Source organism: Choloepus didactylus, chromosome 19, assembly GCF_015220235.1.
Source record: "Choloepus didactylus isolate mChoDid1 chromosome 19, mChoDid1.pri, whole genome shotgun sequence".
Taxonomy (NCBI): domain Eukaryota; kingdom Metazoa; phylum Chordata; class Mammalia; order Pilosa; family Megalonychidae; genus Choloepus; species Choloepus didactylus.
In genome coordinates this window covers 30,912,703-30,933,078 of record NC_051325.1, presented here as the reverse complement: position 1 = coordinate 30,933,078, position 20,376 = coordinate 30,912,703, and the positions used below count along the sequence as shown (strand labels likewise).

At 39.8% G+C, this 20,376-nt stretch overlaps 1 pseudogene; it reads right to left on the bottom strand.

The window, feature by feature from the left end:
• Positions 1 to 5,417: 5,417 nt before the first annotated feature.
• LOC119515259 lies at positions 5,418 to 8,728 on the bottom strand (annotated as a pseudogene).
• Positions 8,729 to 20,376: the final 11,648 nt, after the last annotated feature.

Below are 20,376 nucleotides of genomic sequence, written 5' to 3'. Positions count from 1 at the left end.
TCCCTCCCTTCCTTAAGCAAGGGAACTCTATTTTCAAATGAAACCTTCCCTAGAAGCCCAATATATAAAAGTAGATGTTGGTGGAGATGCTCTGGCTGCACCAGGGGCAAAAACCCTGAGTCCTACCCTCTGGGCCTCTTTCTCATGCTGTGCTCTGGTCCCCGAGACACCCCCATGGCATTGTGGGCTCCGGCAGCCTGGTGGGCAACTTGTTGGACCAGTAAGCTCTGCCCTCAAATTCTTTGTGATCTAGAGGCATGGCTTCCAGTTTAAGATGGAAGACCAAGTATCTATACTTATGTCCTCTCCCTTATGGATGTATTTTGGTGGCTCCAAAGGTATGTTCATGTCTGAATCCCTGGAACCTATAAATGTTTATGTGGAAAAAGATTTTTGCAGATGTGACTAAGCTAAGGATTGTGAAATGAGTAGATCATCCTGGATTATTTGGGTGGGCCCTAAATCCAATCACAAGTGCTCCTATAAGAGAGAAGCAGAGGGAGATTAGACATATGGAGGAGAAGGCGATGTGAAGGTAGAGGCAAAGTTTGGAATTATGTGGCTACAAGCCAAGGAATGCCACAGACACCAGAAGCTGGAAGAAGCAAGGAAGAGATTCTTCCCTAGAGCCTCTGGAGGAAATGTGGCCCTGCCAACACCCTGACTTTGGACTCCTGGATTCTAGAACTGTGAGAAAAAAAATTTCTGTTGTTTTAAGCCATCAACTTTGTGGTGGTTTGTTACAACAGCCACAGCAAACTAGTACATATATAACTTGAGAGTTGTAGTAAAGAAATAAGAGAGGTTCCCATGATCTTTATAGGGATTAATCCCAGGAAGTGACTGAGAAGATAGCTCCTACACTGGCAAACTCTGGACTCCAGCCCTTGAAGAGGAGACTTGAAGGAACCCTAGAAGAGGTCGTGAGGGGACTGAGGAGGGCTGGACCCACCCCTCTCTGGTGAGGATAGTGCATGGTGGTTGACTCTGTCGGAGTCAGCATGCTGAATGGGAATGAGGGCTTGGCTTATGAAGGCATTCCTGACAGGCATGCTGTTTGTGGGGACCAGCTGGTCAACCCCCAGTTCCCTCCTGTCCCACCAAGTCTGGGAAACCTTTATCCATTCATTCAGCACATGTTAACTAAGCACCAGCTCTATACCAGGAATGATTCTGGACACTGGGGATATAATGTTGAAGAAAGCAAAGTCCCTGCCTCCCTGGGAGTTCACATACAAATGGCAGAAAATACTACCAAGAAGAGTCAGGAGAACTTTTGCATTGCCATGGATAAAACTTTTCTCTGGGTTTGATATCAGGGAGGCCAGATGTAGTTAACTGCTTTTCAAGGAGACTCTTTTTAGTGAAATATTCAAAGAAAAGCTGGATTCAAAGCAACTCTTTTTCAGCACCTTGCTGCCCCAAAATAACAGTGAGGAGCTGAGTGTGAAACCTGAAAGGATACAATTTCACACATGTCATTAGAAGACTGCCTAAAGCTGTCACTGCCTGGGATTAATCCCTATAAAGATCATGGGAACCCACTCTATTTTTTTCAGCCTCAAACTGATCTCTAGCCATGGACACAGCCCGTCTTTCCATCTCACCATGGCCTGACTCTAACTCTGGCTACAGCCTGACCCATAAGTGACTGACCTTCAACCTTTGTCTACCCAGTCCCCCTAATTGTGCCATTCTTCCCTGGTGTTTTAGTTTTCTGGCTGCCAAAACAAATACCATACAATGGGTTGGCTTAAACAATGGGAATTTGTTGGCTCATGGTTTTGAGGCTAGGAGAAGTCTAAAATCGATGTGTCAGCGAGGTGCTGCTTTCTCAACAAAGACCATAGCTTTCCAGGGCTGGCTGCCAGTGATCCCTGGTCCTTGGCTTTTCTGTTACATGGTGGCGTTTTCTTCTTTCTCTTCTAGGTTTCGTTGACTTCCTGCTTCTCGCTCCTCCCCATGGCTTTCTCTTTAAAAGGCCTCCACTAATAGTATTAAAACCCATTCTAATTCAGTTGGGCCACACCTTAACTGAAGTAACCTCATCAAAAGGTCCTATTTACAATGAGTTCACATCCACAGGAATGGATTAAGATTAAGAACATGTTTTTCTGGGGTACATAACTTCAGGCCACCACACCCAAATACATACTGTGGTTAGCACGGGCCCTGGGTGAAGGGGTGAGGGCTCAGTGCCACCTCCCCCATCATCAGGACAGCAGAGCTTGGTGCTCAAGGATGGCCACCTCTCAGTGGTCGTTGGTTAGGGAGTATCTGGGGCATCTCTGCAGAAAGGAGATACCAAGAAGTCCATCCTTGCAGAACCATCTTATGTCAACAGAGGCTGTAGGGGACTTGAAAACTGTTATGATTTCTTTATTTATGCTAATCTTGGCCTAAAATTAATGGATTTGGGAATTAGTGACTGTGTCTCCCATCATAGTGGAAATGTTAGAGGCCAAAGCGATGGTGGGGGGATGGGGGTGGGGAGGCCAGTGCAATGATGTTCCCACTCCGAGCCTGGCAAGAAGCCCACTGCTCTGGGGACCCTTGGTGGGGGGGTGTATGTGTGACTGCTTGCCTCATACCCTTGCAGCTGTGTTTGTTTCTAGACTCTATGGGTTTCTGCTCCTAAGAGATACTCTTTTGTTTCTTTTTTTTTTTTTTTTTTTTCCAGGAGAGGAAATAAGCTGGGAAGCAGGATATTGGATAAAGTTAGAAGTCCCACTAGGGTGGAAAACTCTCATAGCAGGACAGAAAGTTTAGGTAAGGTGAAAAGCTGTAATGAGCAGCCTCCGTATTTCGGTGACTTATCACAATGAAACTTTATTTCTCATTTGCTCAAAGTCCAGTGTGAATGTATCTAGTTGAGTAGCTCTCCTGGGTATGTCTCCTCCATGGGTCGACTCAGGGATCCAAGCTCCTTTCTATGTGTGGCTTCACTGTTCCCTAGAGCCTTGGTATCCTCAAGGACCCTGGAGATCTCTTCTGGATTCTCTACATCTCAAAGAACCTCTCAAAGAACACAGAGAGACTGTGGAGGATTGCGTGGATATTTTAGGAGACAAGCACAACCCTTGTGTCCCAACTTACCAGTCCCATGGCCCCACTCAGATGCAAGGGGGCTGGGAAATATGGTTTAGCCAAGAGCCCAGGAGGAGGGAATGGGTTTGGTGCCTGTTGAGCTTGTCTCTACTGCAGGACATCAAGAGTCCCGGGAGGATCCGATTTAGACATTAGGTGGGTAATGATTGCTGGATAGATTGTCAGAAGAGCAGATAGATTGGCAGCTCTTAACCCCCAGCTGACACTCTACCCACTCTTGTGACCTTTCATTTGACGGTTCCTTCCAGACCAGGCCCAATCAGGACATTTCCAGCATGGCTTGCTAAAAAAGGGTTAGCTTTGGGATTATCATTGGGGAATGTGACATGACAGTGACAATTGCAACTCAGGTCAGCTCTGGAAATGCAAAAGGAGAATTAGGATAAGCAATGAGGACTCAGCATCATTTTAATCTTCATGTAGAGGAAGCAGTTCCTCTCTAGTAGAATCCACCCAGTGCCAATGGAAATCTCTCACCTTCCTTTATTGCTGCCTGAAATTCCACTCTTGTAATCTAGGTCTTTTAACTCCAAGAATGAGTGTGTTTCTTTTGTATATCACAAATTCTCATATCTCCCAGCAGAGGTAACAAACAGGGTTACTTTCTCCTCTAGCCCCTTGTGGGTTGGGGGAACTGGGAGGTGTGCAGAAGAGGTTCCATGGGGATATTCTGTGGTGATGAAAAGAAAGGTGGGAAGGTTCCAGGGATAAACTTTGTTAACCTGACAAATTTTCCGATCCCTAAATGGAGCAGCAAATGCTAATAAGGGAGATTTCCTAACACAGAATTAAAATAGGCCAGTCCACGCAGAGGAAGTAGCCTGTAATCAACTTGAGAGGCCGGTCAGGTTAGCCTGGTTCCAATCCCAATTAGTCAGGCCGAGACAGTCCTCCAGCTCACAAATAAGATGGCCCAAAGCCATTTTCCATTTCCTTTCTCCTGGGCCAGAATTCAGTCTCTGGAGAAGTCAGTGAAGAAAGGAGGACTTTCCTTGATAATGATTCCCTGGTGGAATGGAGGAATGGAGGAAGCAAAAACCCCAACTGTCCCAGGAAAAAATTAGGAAGTGAGGCTGGCCTATTCCACTTTGGCTCCTACCGATTCTCCTTTCCTCTGTCCTGTCTGTGGGTTAGCCACTTAATCTCTCTGATTGTCCCTTTCCCCATTTGTGAAATTATGATAACACGCTGTCCCATGTGAGGATTAGGTGTTGCAAAATTCCCCTCTACTTCTTTCTCTGTGTCCCCGTTGACTCTGACTTATTCCTCTGTAGAGCAGTGTTTTGTAATTTAATTGTTCACCTGTCGTACCTGGAGGTAGTGAACTTTCTGGTTTTCAGTGATTGTGATATATTTGTCTTTTTTTGTGCTCACTAGCCACTGTGGAGCTGTTCTCTTGAGGGTGCTCAGTGAATGTTTGTTGAGTCGGTGGTTGGAAGCACAAGTCAATGAATGAATATACATGAGTGAGTACTGAAAACATGAAGAGCTGTGCACTTCAGAGTCACTGGGGGTTAGAGTACATGTCTCTGTCCCAGGGCACCAGCCCTGCAGCAGGAGATGACTGGGGAAGGCTTTCACACATTCCAGGCTGTGTGTTCTGTCTAGGGAAGGGGTGGGCACTGTTCTAGGAGGAGTGCTTCTGAGAGGCATCAGCAGGGAGCTGGACCAGGGAGGTACACTCAGTCCTTTCCTTCCCTCCCTCCCTCCCTTCTTTCTTACTTTTTGAGTTGAAGTATAACTTACATGTAGAAAAGTACCCTATTCATGTAAGTGATGAAATATCACAAAGTGAACCCATCCAGTATGACTACCACCTTGGTCAAGAAATAGAACATAGTCAAGACTTCCAAGCCCTTCTCAAACCCCCTTTCTCATCATTATTCCACCACTCTTCCCTAGGGGATAAGTATTTTCGTTACTTCTAGCACTATGGTTTTGCCTGTTTTTGGACTTTATATATTTGGAGTCATGCAGGATGTATTCTTTCATTTTTCCTTTCACTCAACATTTGTTTTTGAGATACATAGATTCTATGTTGTCTCATGGAACAGTGGATTATTATCATTGCTGTATCATTTATTTTTGTTCTCTGAAAATGTCTTTATCATTTATCTATCTATCTATTTATTTATTTATTTATTCATTTATTTATTTTAAGGTTTCACATTTTTCCAGTTTGCTAATGCTGCCATTATGCAATATATCAGAAATGGGTTGGCTTTTATAAAGGGGGTTTATTTGGCTACAAATTTACAGTTCTACAGCTATAAAAGTGTCCAAACTAAGGCATCAACAAGAGGATACCTTCACTGAAGAATGGCCACTGGAGTCCGGTACACCTCTGTCAGCTGGGAAGGCATGTGGCTGGTGTCTGCTGGCCCCGGGTTGTGTTTCAGCCCCCTCTCAGCTCCTGTGTGTCCTTAGCTTAGCATCTCCAAACATTCTTCTGTCTGCAACTTCAAGCATCTCAGAGCATCTCTGTCAGCTCCCAAGCGTCTCTCCAAAAGTCTCTCTCAGTTGTTCTGGGCTCCGTCTGTCTGTGAGCTCTCTTATAGGACTCTGGTGATTTAATAAAGACCCACCCTGAATGGGTGGGGCCCATATGGAAATAATTTAATCAAACGTTTCCACCCTAATCAATATACTAATAAATCTGCTCCCACAAGCTTGCATTAAAAAAATGTGGTTTTTTGGGGGACATAATATATCCAAACCGGCACACGTGTGTTTTAAAGTGTGTCATAAATTTTAAGGAACTTTATTTTAGAGCTTTACCGGATTCAAGTTTTATAATCTCATGTCATTTATTATAGGACTTGGATTTTTTTTTTACTGAAAGTCTTAACCTTGGCTAGTCATTAGTTTAAAAAGAATGTTCATTAACCTAAAGGAGATGCATATCTGTGCATGCACAGCAAAATGTGTGTTCACATGTATTATATTTGTTAATGCAGGAGTTACCTGCTGTGGTCCTCGGTCAGCTCTTCCTGAGGAATCGAGTGAGGGAAAAGGTATATCAGATAGGTCCTGAAATTTATATGTAGTTACATATAACACCTTATGGTCTCCATGTGACAAATACGGAGCTTTATCCAGAGTTGGCCTGATATAAGTGTTTACAAGATTTGAGGTTTTTGTTTTGTCAGTTGTTTTAATGTTCTGTATAACTGAAGCTATAGGGTCAATTCTGTGAATTTCTAATACAGTTTCTTCTGTATTAACAGTTTCCTGGGTTGTCTCTGAGCTCCATATTAGATTTGTCCCGGCACACTGCCTCAGATATGGCAGGACCAAGGACTTGGGTCCCTCTGGAGTGCTATGTAAGAAAGTAAAATCACTGTCCATAGGTGGAAACTTGACATTGAATTTAGAAAGTGATGCAAAAGAGGAGTCTTCTTCATCTCAGCCCAGTCCTCTGGGTGAGACAGATGTGGTGCATGATGCCCTGCTATTTATATCATTTCTAGCCTGATATATAAACAGTGCACCTTGTTTATCTGTTTTATCCATATGTTGTGTAGGCACAGAGCACTGGGTTTCAGTTGCAGTGTCTGGTACATTAAATTTGCTTAAGTGGTCTTTTTGTGCTTTTGCTAGCATGCATATTCTATAGAATTCTTCTTTCAGATCCCAGAAAGTCATTTCTACATAACTCCTTTCATGGAATAAAGGAATGCCAATACTCTTTGGTGAAGTTTCTTTTCTAGGAGAAGAAATCTCTTGTCTTCTAATCTTTGATGGTTTTTCTTTCGATATTCCCGATTTCACTTTATTATGTGGCTGATCAGGAGTCAAATTATTCTTCTTTAATTCACTGTCTTGGAGCAGGGGAACATAGCCATAACTATTATCTGGACTGGAATTCATAAGATGTAACCGTGATTTTAGCTTGTCAATAATAGTTTGCTGAAGTGACAGCTGTTCCTGTTGCTCATGTATTCTCTGCTCATAGTTTTTGGTCTGCCTTGTCTTTGTCTCCGTTATTAACTTGGAACACTCAGAGCCTTTGCTTGACAGAATGTTCTTAAATGGATGTAGCACACTGATTTTTCAAAGAGGAAATTCTGAATGTTAAATTGCAGTGCACTAGAAGATTTATTAGAACATGACAGGAGATGATTCTTCTTGGTGGCAGCCAGCCGAGACAAGATAGAAGTTAGCGCCCCACTGCTATTTATTTATTTATTTTTTTGAAGATTATTTTTGCTGAGTATAGAATTCTGGGCTGGTATTTTTTTTCTCAGCCCTTTCTCATCTGGCTCCCATTGTTTCTGTTGCATAGTCACTGTCTGTCTTATCATTGCACCTTTAAAGGTAATGTGTCTTTTTTTCTCTCATAGATTTTAAGATTTTTCTTTCTGTGTTTTGTTTTCATCAATTTGACTATTAATGTGCCTAGGTGTGGCTTTTCTTTGTATTTATCCTTCTTGGGATTTGTAGTGATTCTTAAACATACAGTTTGATGTCACTTATCAGTTGTGGAAAGTTCTTGACTATCTCTTTGACTATTGCTTGGGTCTTATTTTCTCTCTCCTCTCCTTTTGGACTCCACTTTTGTGTATTACATCATTTTTACCATGTCCCATTTGTCCTTTATGCTCTTTTGTGTGTCTTCCATCCATTTTAATCCCTCTGTACTTTAGTGTGGCTATTTTCTTGTGATCTGTATTCCATTAAACTACTCCTTTCTACAGAGGTGGGTCTAAATGGCCATTAAATACACCTTTTGAGCTCTTTATTTTAGTTAATGTATTTTTCAGGTCTAGAATTTTCATTTAATTCTTTTCTTCTAGTTTCCAATTCTCTACTTACATTTTTCCATTTGTTATCAATATTCTTCAATATTTTAAATATCTATCTATCTATCTATCTATCTATATCTGATAACTTCAAGATCTGAATTTCCTGTGGGTCTGTTTCTATTGTCTATATTTTCTCTTGTTTTTGTCTTTTGGTATTGTGTCCTGATATGCTGGGTAATTTTGAAGTGAATGCAGGATAGTAGTCTACAAAAAAATGTAGAGATAAATTGAGACTCTGAATCATGTGTCTTCCTCTAGAAGGGACTTACAGGCAATAGTATGGAACAGGTCACCATGATATAAACAGAGATTGAGCTGGTTTGGAGGCTGGTCGTCATTCTTTGTGAGGCTGGAGTATTTTTTGTTTACCCCTACTCCTAAGTGTAGCCCTTTGGGAGTCCCAGCTGAAAGCCTGGGCTCTACTTGCATCTCCTTTCTCTGGTGAACCTGTGCTCTAATTTATGTTGCCCCGGCCTCAGCTTTTTTTTTTTTTTTCCTTGTGGGAGTGACCTGCCCACAAGGAGCTGATCTTGTTCCTATTCCTGTGTTCCGTGAGTCCTACCTAGGCAGCCCTTCCTTGTGGATAGTCCCCAACCCCATGTGGGTAGGCTGGCCTAGGTATAGTGTTGCCTAGTGCACACCTAACTATGCTTCAGTTGTCAGGTTCATACAGGGATTCTGCAGAGGCTGGATCTTAGCAAACTTGGGATTTTACCTCAGGAAGGCTGCTGCAGCATACCATATGGGCTGAATTATTGGTCTCATACTGTCACTCTACTGTAGTAGTAATGTATCCACACCTTTCCAGGTTTCATGGTTGACCCTTTGGCTTGCTTTGACCCTGTGACTTGCTTTGGACAATGGGCTTTTAGCAGATGTGATTCAAACAGAGCTTGAAAAAATATGCTTAAGAGGTTGGGCTTGTGCTTTTGCACTTCTGCCATCACCATGAGAAGAACATACCCGATTGTATCTTCATCCTGGGCACCAGGATGAGACACTTGGTGTAAAACTACTCCAACCAACCTGCAGACATACGAAAACAAATAAGTGACATTTTGTGGTAGTTTGTTATACTCCAAAAGCTGACTGACGTACAATAAATTGTGCATATTGAAAACATACAGTTTGATAAATTTTAATTTATTTTATCTCTACACCTGTGAAAACCATCACCATGATTGAGATAATCAACATACATACATAACCCCACAAATATCCTCGTGCTTCCTTGTAATCCTTCACTTCTGGTCGTCCCTGACTCCCCTGCCCTACGCCTACCCCTGTCCACTGGCAACCACTGATCTTTCTGTCACTATAAATTGGTTTGCATTTTCAAGAATTTTCTACAAATAGAATCTTATAGTATGTATTCTTTTATTATCTGGTTTCTTTTCTTTTTTTCTTTCTTTTTTTGCTGAGTATGTTCCCTAGTATATATATGCCATGATTTTTTTCTCCATTCACCTGTTGATGGAAATTGGGTTGTTTCATTTTTGTCTATTACAAATAAAGCTGCTCTGAACATTTGTGTGCAAATCTTTGTATGGACATATGGTTTCATTTCTCTTTGGTAAATACCTAGAACTTTGTCCTTTTTCAAAGATGTTTTTGGCCTTTTCATTTCTATATAAATTTTAGAATCAGTTTGTCATTTGGAGTAGAAGGGCTAGGTCATATCATATGGTAAGTATATGTTTAACTTTCATATCATATGGTAAGTATATGTTTAACTTTTTAACAAACTGGCAGACTGTTTTCCAAACTGCTTTTTACCATTTTTAAAATACCTGTCAGCAGTGTTTGCATGTTTTAGGTATTCCACACCTTTGCTGACACTTGGTATTGTCAGTGTTTAATTTTAACTATTCTTTTATGTATGTAGTGGTATCTTGTTGTGGTTTTAATGTGCATTTCCTAATGATGGTGAGTTTTTTATGTGATATTTGCCATTCGTATATCTTTGATGAAGTAATAGTTCAAATATTTTCCCATTTTAAAAATTGGATTGTTTGTTTTCTTATTACTGAGTTTTGAGGGTTCTTTATATATTCTACATAAAAGTCCTTTTTCAGATATGGTTTACAATTTTTTTTTCTCCCAGTTTGTGGCTTGTCTTTTCATTCTCTAACAGTGTTTTTTGAAGAGCAGAAAATTTAAATTTTATGAAGTCTTAATTATCAATTTTTTCTTTTATTAATCATGTGTTTGGTGTTATACCTATGAAATCTCTGGTTAACTCAAGGTCACAAAGATTTTTTTCCTATAGTTTCTTCTAGAAGTTTTATAGTTTTAGGTGTTAAATTTAGATCTGTCATCATTTTGAGTGAATCTTTACTTTTTGCATATGGTGTGGGGTATGGATCAAAGTTCTTTTTTTTGCAAATGGATATCCAGTCGTTCCAGCACAATTTGCTGAAAAAGACTTCTTTCTCCATTGAATTATCTTTTCATCTTCATAAAAAATAAGTTGTACATATATGTGGGGTCTATTTCTGGATTCTCTGTTTTGTTAACCTTATCTATTTGTCTATCTTTATGCTGCTGTCTTCATTATTGTAAGTTTATAATAAGTCTTAAAATAAGGTAGCATTAGTTCTCCAACTTCATTCTTCTTTTTCAAAGATGTTTTGGGCCTTTTCATTCCCATATAAATTTTAGAATCAGTTTGTCATTTTCTTATAAAAAGACTACTGAGATTTTTATTTTGTTGGGATTACTTGGAACGTATAGATAAACTTGGAAATAACTGACATCGTAACAATATTGAATCTTCGATACCATGAACATGGTATATCTCTCCATTTATTTATGACTTCTTTAGAATTTTTCAATGATATTTTGTAGGTTTCAGTGTACTGGCCCTGTGGTCTTACACATTTTTGTCAGATTTATCTCTAAGTATTTCACATTTTATGCTATTTTAATACTATTGCTTATTTATATTTCTATTTCAATTATTCATAGCTTGTATATGAAATAAAAATTTTAAATATTTATCTTGTATCCTGCAGTCTTGTCTTTCTAAACTTACTTATTATGGATTCCATAGACAATCATGTCATCTGCTCATAAAGACAGTTTTATTTGCCTTATTGCTGTGGCTATTCAGAAGTGATGAGAGAAGATATCCTTGTCTTATTCCTGAACTTGGGGGAAAGCATTTAGTTGTTTACCATTAAGTATGTTAGCTGCAGGTTTTTGTAGATGTATTTTATCAGGTTGAGGAAGTTGCCTTCTATTTCTAGTTTGCTGAGTGTTTTTATCAGTAATGAATATTTTATATTATCGAAAGATTTTTTGTGTGTATTGAGATGACAATAGTTTGTTAAAATGGTGAATTATTATGCCAGTTTGAATGTATTATGTCCCCCAAAATGCCATTATCTTTGATGCACTCTTGTGTGGGCAGACATATTAGTGTTGATTAGATTGTAATTCTTTGAGTGTTTCCATGGAGATGTGACCCACCCAACTGCAGGTGATAACTCTGATTGGATAATTTCCATGGAGGTGTGGCCCCACCCATTCAGAATGGGCCTTGATTAGTTTGCTGGAGCACTATATAAGCTCAGATAGAGGGAGTGAGCTTGCGACAGCCAAGAGGGATACTTTGAAGAAAGCACAGGAACTGAGAGAGGAGCTGCAGCTTACAGAGGCATTTTGGAGATGGCCTTTGAAAGCAGACTTGTGCTTCGGAGAAGCTAAGAGAGGACAAATGCCGGAAGAGCAACTAAGAGTGACATTTTTGAGGAACTGCAGCCTAGAGAGGAACGCCTTGAGAGAAAGCCATTTTGAAACCAGAACTCTGGAGCAGACGCCAGCCATGTACCTTCCCAGCTAACAGAGATTTCCCAGACACCATTGGCCATCCTCCAGTGAAGGTACCCTTTGTTGATGAGTTACCTTAGACACTTTAGGGCCTTAAGACTGTAACTGTGTAACCAAATAAACCCCCTTTATAAAAGCCAATCCATGTCTGGTGTTTTGCAAAAGGACAGCATCAGCAAACCAGAACAATTATATTCGTTGATTTTTCAATGTTGAGCCAACCTTGTATTTCTGGAACAAATCTCCACTTAGTCATTGTTTTGGTTTGGTAAAACTGCCGGAATGCAGTATATCAGAAATGGACTGGCTTTTCACAATGGGGATTTATTAGCTTACAAATTTACAGTCCTAAGACTGTGAAAATGTCCCAGTTAAGACATCACCAGGATGATACCTTCTCTGAAGACCACATACTGGTGAGTTTGGGCTCCTCTGTCAGATAGCAAGGCACATGGCTACGTCTGCTGGTCCTTCTCTCCCAGGTTTTGTTGCTTCAGCTGCTGGCTTCTCCATCTGTGGCTTTTTCTCTAAACTTCTCTGAGTGTCTCTCTCTGTTTTTCTGTGTGCCCGTTGTCCTCTTATAAAGGACTCCCATAAAAGGATTAAGACCCATCTTGAATGAGGTGGGTCACATCTTAATTGAAATAAACTAATCAAAAGGTCCCACCTACAATAGATCTACACCCACAGGAATGGATTAATTTAGGAACATTCTTTTCTGGGGTCCATAAAGCCTCCAAACCATGACAGTCATGATTTATTATGCTTTTTCTATATTCTTGGATTTGATATGCTAAAATTTTATTTGGAATTTTGCATCTATGTTCTTGAGGGCCATTGGTCTACAGTTTTATTTTCTTGTAATGTTTTTTATCTGGTTTTGGTATCATGGTAATGCCGGCCTCATGAAATGAGTTGGGGGGAATTCCCTCCTCTTGAATTTTCTGAAAAAGTTTGTGTAGAATTGGTATTATTGCATCCTTAAAGGTTTGGTGGAATTCACCAGTGAAGCCATCTGGAGTTTTCTTTGTGGACAAGTTTTAAACTACAGCTTCACTCTTTAAATGGGCATGAGGCCATTTAGGTTATCTGTTTCTTCTTTAGTGAGCTTTGATAGTTTGTGTCCTTTATGAAATTTATCTATTTCATCTACGTTGCTCATTGCTTTAAATTTTCCTTTATCATTTTAATATCTGTAGAATTTGTAGTGATGTCACTTCTCTTGTTCCTGATATTGGTAATTTTGTCCTCTCTCGTTTTTTGCTCATCAGTGTGGCTAGAGGTTTATCTACTTGATCTTTTCGAAGAACCAACTTTTGATTATACTGATTTTCTCTATTGAATTTTATTCATTTCAGTTCTTATGTTTATTATTTTCATTCTTCTGCTTACTTTGGCTTTAATTTGTTCTTCTTTTCTTTTCTTTTTTTAAGTGATGCTGAACTGTTTGATTTGAGACCTTTCTTCCTTTCCAACATGGATTTTTAGTGTTATGAATTTTCCCCTAAGTACCACTTTTGTGACACCCACAGAAGTTTGATATATTGTGCTTTCACCTTATTGAGTTCAAAATACTTTTTAATTTCTCTCTTGATTTCTTCTTTGCTCCTGGTTATTTAGAAGTATTTTATTTAGTTTCCAAATTTTTTTTTTTGGGGGGAGGGCAGTTTCTAGATTGTAGAACTATTTAATTTCACTGTGGTCAAAGAACATGTTTTGTTTGAGTTGAGTCTTTTTAAATTTATGAGACTTGTTTTATGGCCCAAAATATGGCCTATCTTGGTAAATAGATCATGTTCATTTCAAAAGAATTTAAATTGTGTTGTTGTTGGGTGGACTGTTCTATAAATGTCAATTAGGTCAAGTTGGAAGATAGTTTTTTTAGGTGTTTTATATCCTTACTGACTTTCTATCTGCTGACTCTTGAAATTATTGAGATAGAATTATTGAAATCTCTGACTGTAATTGTGGTTCTATTTCTCTTGTAGTTCCATCAGTTTTTGCCTAATGTATTTAAAATTCTGTTACTAGCTATATCACTGTGTAGGATTGTTATATCCACTTGATGAAATGACTCTTTTATCATTATGAAATGACTTTCTTTATCCTTGGTAATATTCCTTGCTATGAAATCTACCTTCTCTGATATTAATAAGCCATTCCAGCTTTATTTTGATGAGTGTTAGCATGGTGAATCTTTTTCCAGTCTTTTGCTTTTAACTAATTTGTCTTTATAGGTAACATACATTTCTTATAGCCAGCATACAGGTGGATTTTGCTTTTATTTTTTATCTAATCTGATAATCTCTGCCTTTTAATTGAGATGTTTAGATCATTTACACTTTATATGATTATTGATATTGTTAGGTTTGGCTTTGTCATCTTGTTTGCTTTCTATATATTGCATCTGTTCTTTGTTCCCTGTTTTTCTGCCTTCTTTGGGATTTCTTGAATTTTTTTATGGTTCCATTTTCTCTCCTTTTTTTCATTATGAGTCAAAGAGTTATAACTCTGTTGTTTTATTTTAGTGTTTACTTTAGGTTTTATAATGTATATTTAAGTTACCACAATCTATATTCAAGTAATATTACACTACTTCAAATACGTATAAGAACCTTACAAGAGTAGACTTCTGTTTTTCTTTTCTTGGCCTTTGTGCTATTGTTTTTGTACATTTCAATTTTATATATATCTTATACCTCCACCCTGTATTCTTCTTACTTTTGTTTTAACAGTCAATTTTATTTTAGAGAGATTTAAATAATAATTTTAAAGAGCTTATATATTTATCCATGTAGTTACCATTTCTAGTGCTCTTCATTTGTTATTTTAGGTTTGTATTTCTATCTGGTATAATTTTCCTTCTGTCTGAACCAATTTTTTTTTAAACAGCTTTATTGAAATATTCATATACCATAAAATTCATCCATTTAAAATGTACAATTCATGCTATTTAGTGTATTCAGACATGTGCAACCATCACCACAATTTTAGAAAATTTTCATCACATCAAAAAGAAACCCTATGCTGTTTAGCTATTACCCTCTTGTCCCCCTTTCTTACCTCCCTGCCTCTCCCACCAGGCAACCACTAATCTACTTTCTGACTCTGGGGTTTGCCATTGTCCATTTGTATATTCAGTATCTCAGGAAATGTTGATGTCTTGCTCCAGAATTCATAGTCTGGGTAAGGAAATAAGATATACATTCAAGGAACCTGGAATTAGGAGTCCTTCTTTGTTATGCAGGCCAGGTTAAGAGGTCAGGCTTTGGGAAAGGTAAGGGTCAGGCTGTGGGCAGGGTGGGGATCAGGTGGTGGGCAGGTAAGAGGTTGGTTTGCGAGCAAGTTAGAGGTCAGAGCAGGGCAAGGGGATTGGTCAGAATCTTTTTTCTGAAGGTAACTTACCAATATAGGGCTGATTCAATGACACTGGTTGAGTTAGTCCTATCTCTGACCAGCTCTGATTTAAGGTCATGCTCTTCCTACTTTCTTAACATCTCCTTTGGGTGGGGGAGTGCATGGTTACTTTTAGGTATATTCTAAGGTTGGGAAGGAAGTGTCATGGTTTTGATAACAGGGGTTCAGGGAAAAATTACAGGCTGCACCCTCTCCCTACTGTGTTATAAAATCATCATCACACCTGCACACAAAAAAATGTGCATTGAGAGTCACGTCCTCCGACAAGCCAGACCTGCCCCTCTGCCGTTGCGTTAGGAATAAAAATGCTGTGATGCCATGGATCTCCCAGTTGGTAGAGGTGTGTGGAGATGACGGAAATGATAGGGGCTTCATCCCTTTCATTGTGCCGTTTAATGTAGCTCCTTCTCCTTAAAAGGTCTGCTCTGGGAGTAACTATAATCCATTATCTCCAGTCACCCTATCTAGGGTGATTGAATGGGGGCCACAAGATTTTGTCAACAAAGCCTCCCTTACTGTCTACCAGGGTGCCTGAAAGGCTATGTTATTGCTCTGCTCTTTGGGGTTTAGCATTGCCTTCCATTTTTCACTCATTCATTCCACAAATATTTATTACAGGTGCAAACTATGAGTCAAGCAATTTGCTGGTCACTGGAGATAAAGTGTTGACCAAGACACAGCCTTGACCTTCATGGATCTTATAATCTATTACAAGAGACAGATGATAAAAACGAATAAAAGTGCAATGAATTGAGTGCAATGAAGAACACACACAAGGCACAATGACAAAATAATGGAGGGCGCTGGGCAACTTAGGGGGCATGGGGAGGGCAGGCCTCCTTGAGAGGGTGACATTTCACCTGAGACTAGAATTTGAGACAAAAGCACCTCAGGCAGAAGAGAAGCATGTGAGGTCTTGGGGCAGGAAAACCTTGGCATTCCTGGCACCAAATGAAGGCTGGTGAGCTTAAAGCAGAGAGAATGAGGGTTGAGACCAAGGGGAAGCTGGGGGTCCCACATGGAGATGTGCAGGTTATCTGTGTTTAATTCCAAATGTAATGGGAAGCCACAGAGAGATTTTAGGTAGGAATGTTATGATTGGATTTAATCTTTAAATAATTTTATTTTTAAAAGCAATTGCTGTTGTTTTTATAAATATGATGCATGTCCATTGTAAACGTTTTGTGCACTAGGGAAAAGTATTCAAAGAGGAACAACAGCTCACCTTGATGTGTGTTTTTGAGAATGGTAAGAATAGAAGCTGGAACCTGATTAGTCATTCATTTATTCAACAAATATTTGTGAAGCCACCTTCTCTGTGTCACACACTAATCTCAGCTTTTGGGAGTGTGCCAGTTTGGATGTATTGTGTCACCCAAAATGCCATATTCTTTGATGCAATCTTGTGGGGGCAGACTTATTAGTGTTGATGAGATTGGAATCCTTTGATTGAGTGTTTCCATGGAGATGTGACCCAGCCAGCTGTGGGTAATCCTTTAATTTGATTATTTTCCTGGAGGTGTGGCCCCGTTCATTCAGGGTGGGTCTTGATTAGCTCATTGGAATCCTATAAAATGAACTTACAAATAGAAGGACCTCAGAGCAGCTAAGAATGACATTTTGGAGAGCAGCTGCAGCCAAGAGAAACATTTGAAAGTAGACTTAGAAAAGCCATTGAAAGTAGACTTTTGCTACTCCGGAGTTTGCCTGGGAGAAACTAAGTGAATACCCTCAGATGCCTAGAGAGAAATGTCCTGGGAGAAAGGCATTTTGAAACACAACCTGGGAGCAAGCAGACGCCAGTCATATGCCATCCCAGCCAACAGAAGTTTTCTGGATGCCATTGGCCATCCTTCAGTCAAGGTATACTCATGTTTATGCCTTGGCTTGGACACTTTATGGCTTTAAGACTGTAACTTTATAACCAAATAAACCCCGTTTATAAAAGCAAATCCATTTTTGGTGTTTTGCAAAATGGCAGCATTAGCAAACCGGAACAGGGAGGTTGGCAAACACAGCAGAGAAGGTTGCAGCTTTCATAGAGATTTCTTTCTAATGGGAAGAGGATACAGGAAACAAACAAGGTAGATTCAGCTGGTCATGAGTGATATAAATGCAGTGTAGAGGTGGCTTTTTTAGATGCCTAATTAGTGAATCTCTCTCTGGTGTGTGTGTGTGTGTGTGTGTGTGTGTGTGTGTGTGTGTGTGTGTGTGACATCTGGGCTATGATAGGAAAGAAAAGAAGGAGCCTGGAGAAGAGGCAAAGGCAGGAACTAGTGTGGCTGCTTGTGGAGTGGTCAAGGCCATGACATGTAGGGCTTTGTGGACCTCAGCAGAGGGCCTGGACTTTATTCTAGGTGTGTGGGAAACCCTGAAGATCAGTTAGGAGAGCTTTGCACTTATCCAGGCAGCAGCTGATGGTGGCTTGGAGAGGGAGAGAAGTGGATGGATGTGAGAGGTATTTTGGAGGTGAACTAAGACTCCAATGGATTGGATGTGGAGGGGAGTTGAGGGAAAGGAAAGCTTGTCTGGATGACTCCCAAATATTGACTTACATAATTGGTTGAATGGTGGGGGTGTTATTTTTTGAGATGGAGAAGAATGCTCAGAGAGTAGGACTTTTTGTGTGGGGGAAAATTGAGTTAAGTTTGAGATGCCATAAAACATCCAGGTGGAGGCGATGAGGAAGCATTTTGATACACAGTTTGGAGTACTGAGGAGGGGTCTGAGGGATGTTAATCTGGGAGTGGGCAGCACACAGGTGGCCTTGCAAATGAATGTGAACACCTGGGAGGACAGTATAGGTAGAGAAGAGAAAAATGCCCCATGGGGCCCACGGTACAGGAGGAAGAGTTAGCAAAGGAGCAGGAGGAGGAACCGCTAGAGAGGTGGGTAGAAAACTTGAAGGGTGGTGACATAGAAGTCAAGAGGAGACAAAGCTGTAAGAGGTAAGATGTGGTCAAAATATTGACTGATGCTGAGATTAGGAAAGTATCATTTAGTTTGGCAGCATGGAGGTCCCTGGGGACTTTGACAAGCGCTATTTCCAGTATCATGTTGAGGGTGGAGTTGGACTGAAATGAAGAAGGAACATGCAGGCAGAAGAGGGAACTTGAAAGGCCAATAAACATATGAAAAAACGCTCAGCTTTAGCACTAATTGAAGAAATGCAAACAATGGCAAAAAATGAGATACCATTTGTTACCCATCTAATTGGCCCCAAGTTAAAATTTCTTAGAGTAAGGCTTTAGCACTGAAGTTATGATCAAGACTCCAAGTGACAGTGGATGTGGAATTCCAGAGATGGATCCCTGTGAGCCGAATTTATAAAGGAAATGGTCCCCAAGCCATGACTCTTGGGCCCTGCAACCAGAGCAAGGAGATTGGAAGGGGTCAGACAGTGAAGAAGAGAGAATTTGGGGAGGAGATTTCTTTGGAAAGTGCTGTTGCTCTGTGGTGAGGGTAAGAAGGGTACAGAGTGTTACTACCTTTGCCACAATGCTGGCAAGGCCTCTGGAGATTCCTCTGAGAGCTTTGCCATGAAATCCCTACACCTGGGAGCATAGAGGATGTTCACACTGAAGAAAACTAAAGAAATAATCACCTATTATGAGTTCTAGCACAATAGATTAGTTTTGTCTCCTTATGAACTTTGTATAAATGGAATATAATGTTGTGTGCCTCACTGCTTTGGCTCCATTTTACGTTTGTGACATTGATCCGTGTTGTTGTTTGTAGAAGTAGTTTGTTTATTTTCATTGCCGTGTAATATTCCTTTATATGAATTTACTTAAATCAGTTATCTATTCTACCATTGATGAATAAAAAGTCCGTGATGCTGTGAACATTCTTGTACGTGTGTTTTGGTGCACATATGTTCATGTTTCTTTTGTGTGTATTCCTTTCCTAGGAGTGGAGTGTATGTGAGATCTCATCTTCATTTTAATTTGCATTTCCCTGATAGCTAATGATGTTGAACACCTTTTCAAATGTTTATTGGTCATTTATGTATCTTCTTTTGTGAAGAACCTGTTTGTTATTTTTAAATTTTTTTTACCCGTTTTAAAGATTGGGTTGTCTGTCTCTTTTATTGATCAGGATTATTTTTATATTCTGGATCCTAGTCCTTTGCTGAATACCTATAATGCAGTTATCTTCTCCTACTCTCTGACTTAGCTTTTTTTTGCTCTATTAATAGTGTCTTTGATGAACAGAAATTCTTAATTTAAAAAAGTCCAATTTCCCAGTATTTTACTTTATGTTTAGTAGGTTTGAGGGGCCTTATTTAAGAAATCTTTGCCCACTCCAAAATCATAAATTTTTTTCTATATTATTTTTAAGGGGCATTATGGTTTTACATTTTATATTTAGAACTACATTCCACTTGTAATTTATTTTGGTGCATGTTGTGAAGTATGATCCAGCTGCTCCTTTTTTAAACAATAAATAGTGCAGAATCAAATTTTTTTTTTTTTTATTGTAAAGACCATTCCTTCCTGACACCACAGTGGGACCTTTTGTCTTTTTTTCTGGTCTCAGGAGGGAAGCTATAAATTGGCCAGCACATTTACTATTTGATGTAGGGTTTTTGTTGGCACCATTTTTTAGACTAAGGACATTACAGTATAATACTAGTTTGTTACATTTTAAAAAAAATCACAAACAGATGCTGAAATTTATCAGATTTTTTTTTCTGTATCTCTTGAGGCTCTGCAGAGCCTTGGGAAGCCTCATGGTGTTGAGGAGACAAAAATTGATATTCAAAGCCTGCCAACAGAGAGGGGCTCCACGGGACACCCAGACTTTTGGCTGAGACCTCTGAAGTGCCACACCCTAGGGATAAGGGTAAACTGAAGTAGGCGAGATATCAAAGAGACTTAAAACCTGCCTTGAAGCATCTCAGTCTCCGATTGGATTAAGGTGATCTGCCATTCACAGGGGATATGACATAATCCAGAGCCCTCTATGATTTTTCTTAACCAGTGTCTGATATTCAATGAATATTTTCAGACATACCAAGAGGGGATCAGGGAAGTGAGACAGGGAAGGGAAGGCAGCCCATAAAGCGTACATTATCAAGCTATTTACCTTTATGGGCAGCTGAGGCTCAGTCCCACTGGGGCACGTGGGGAGTCAGAGTGGAGCACACCTCAGCATTGTCCCATTCTAAGGGCAAGGGACCTGGGATATTTACACAGCAGTTCCCCGAGTCATT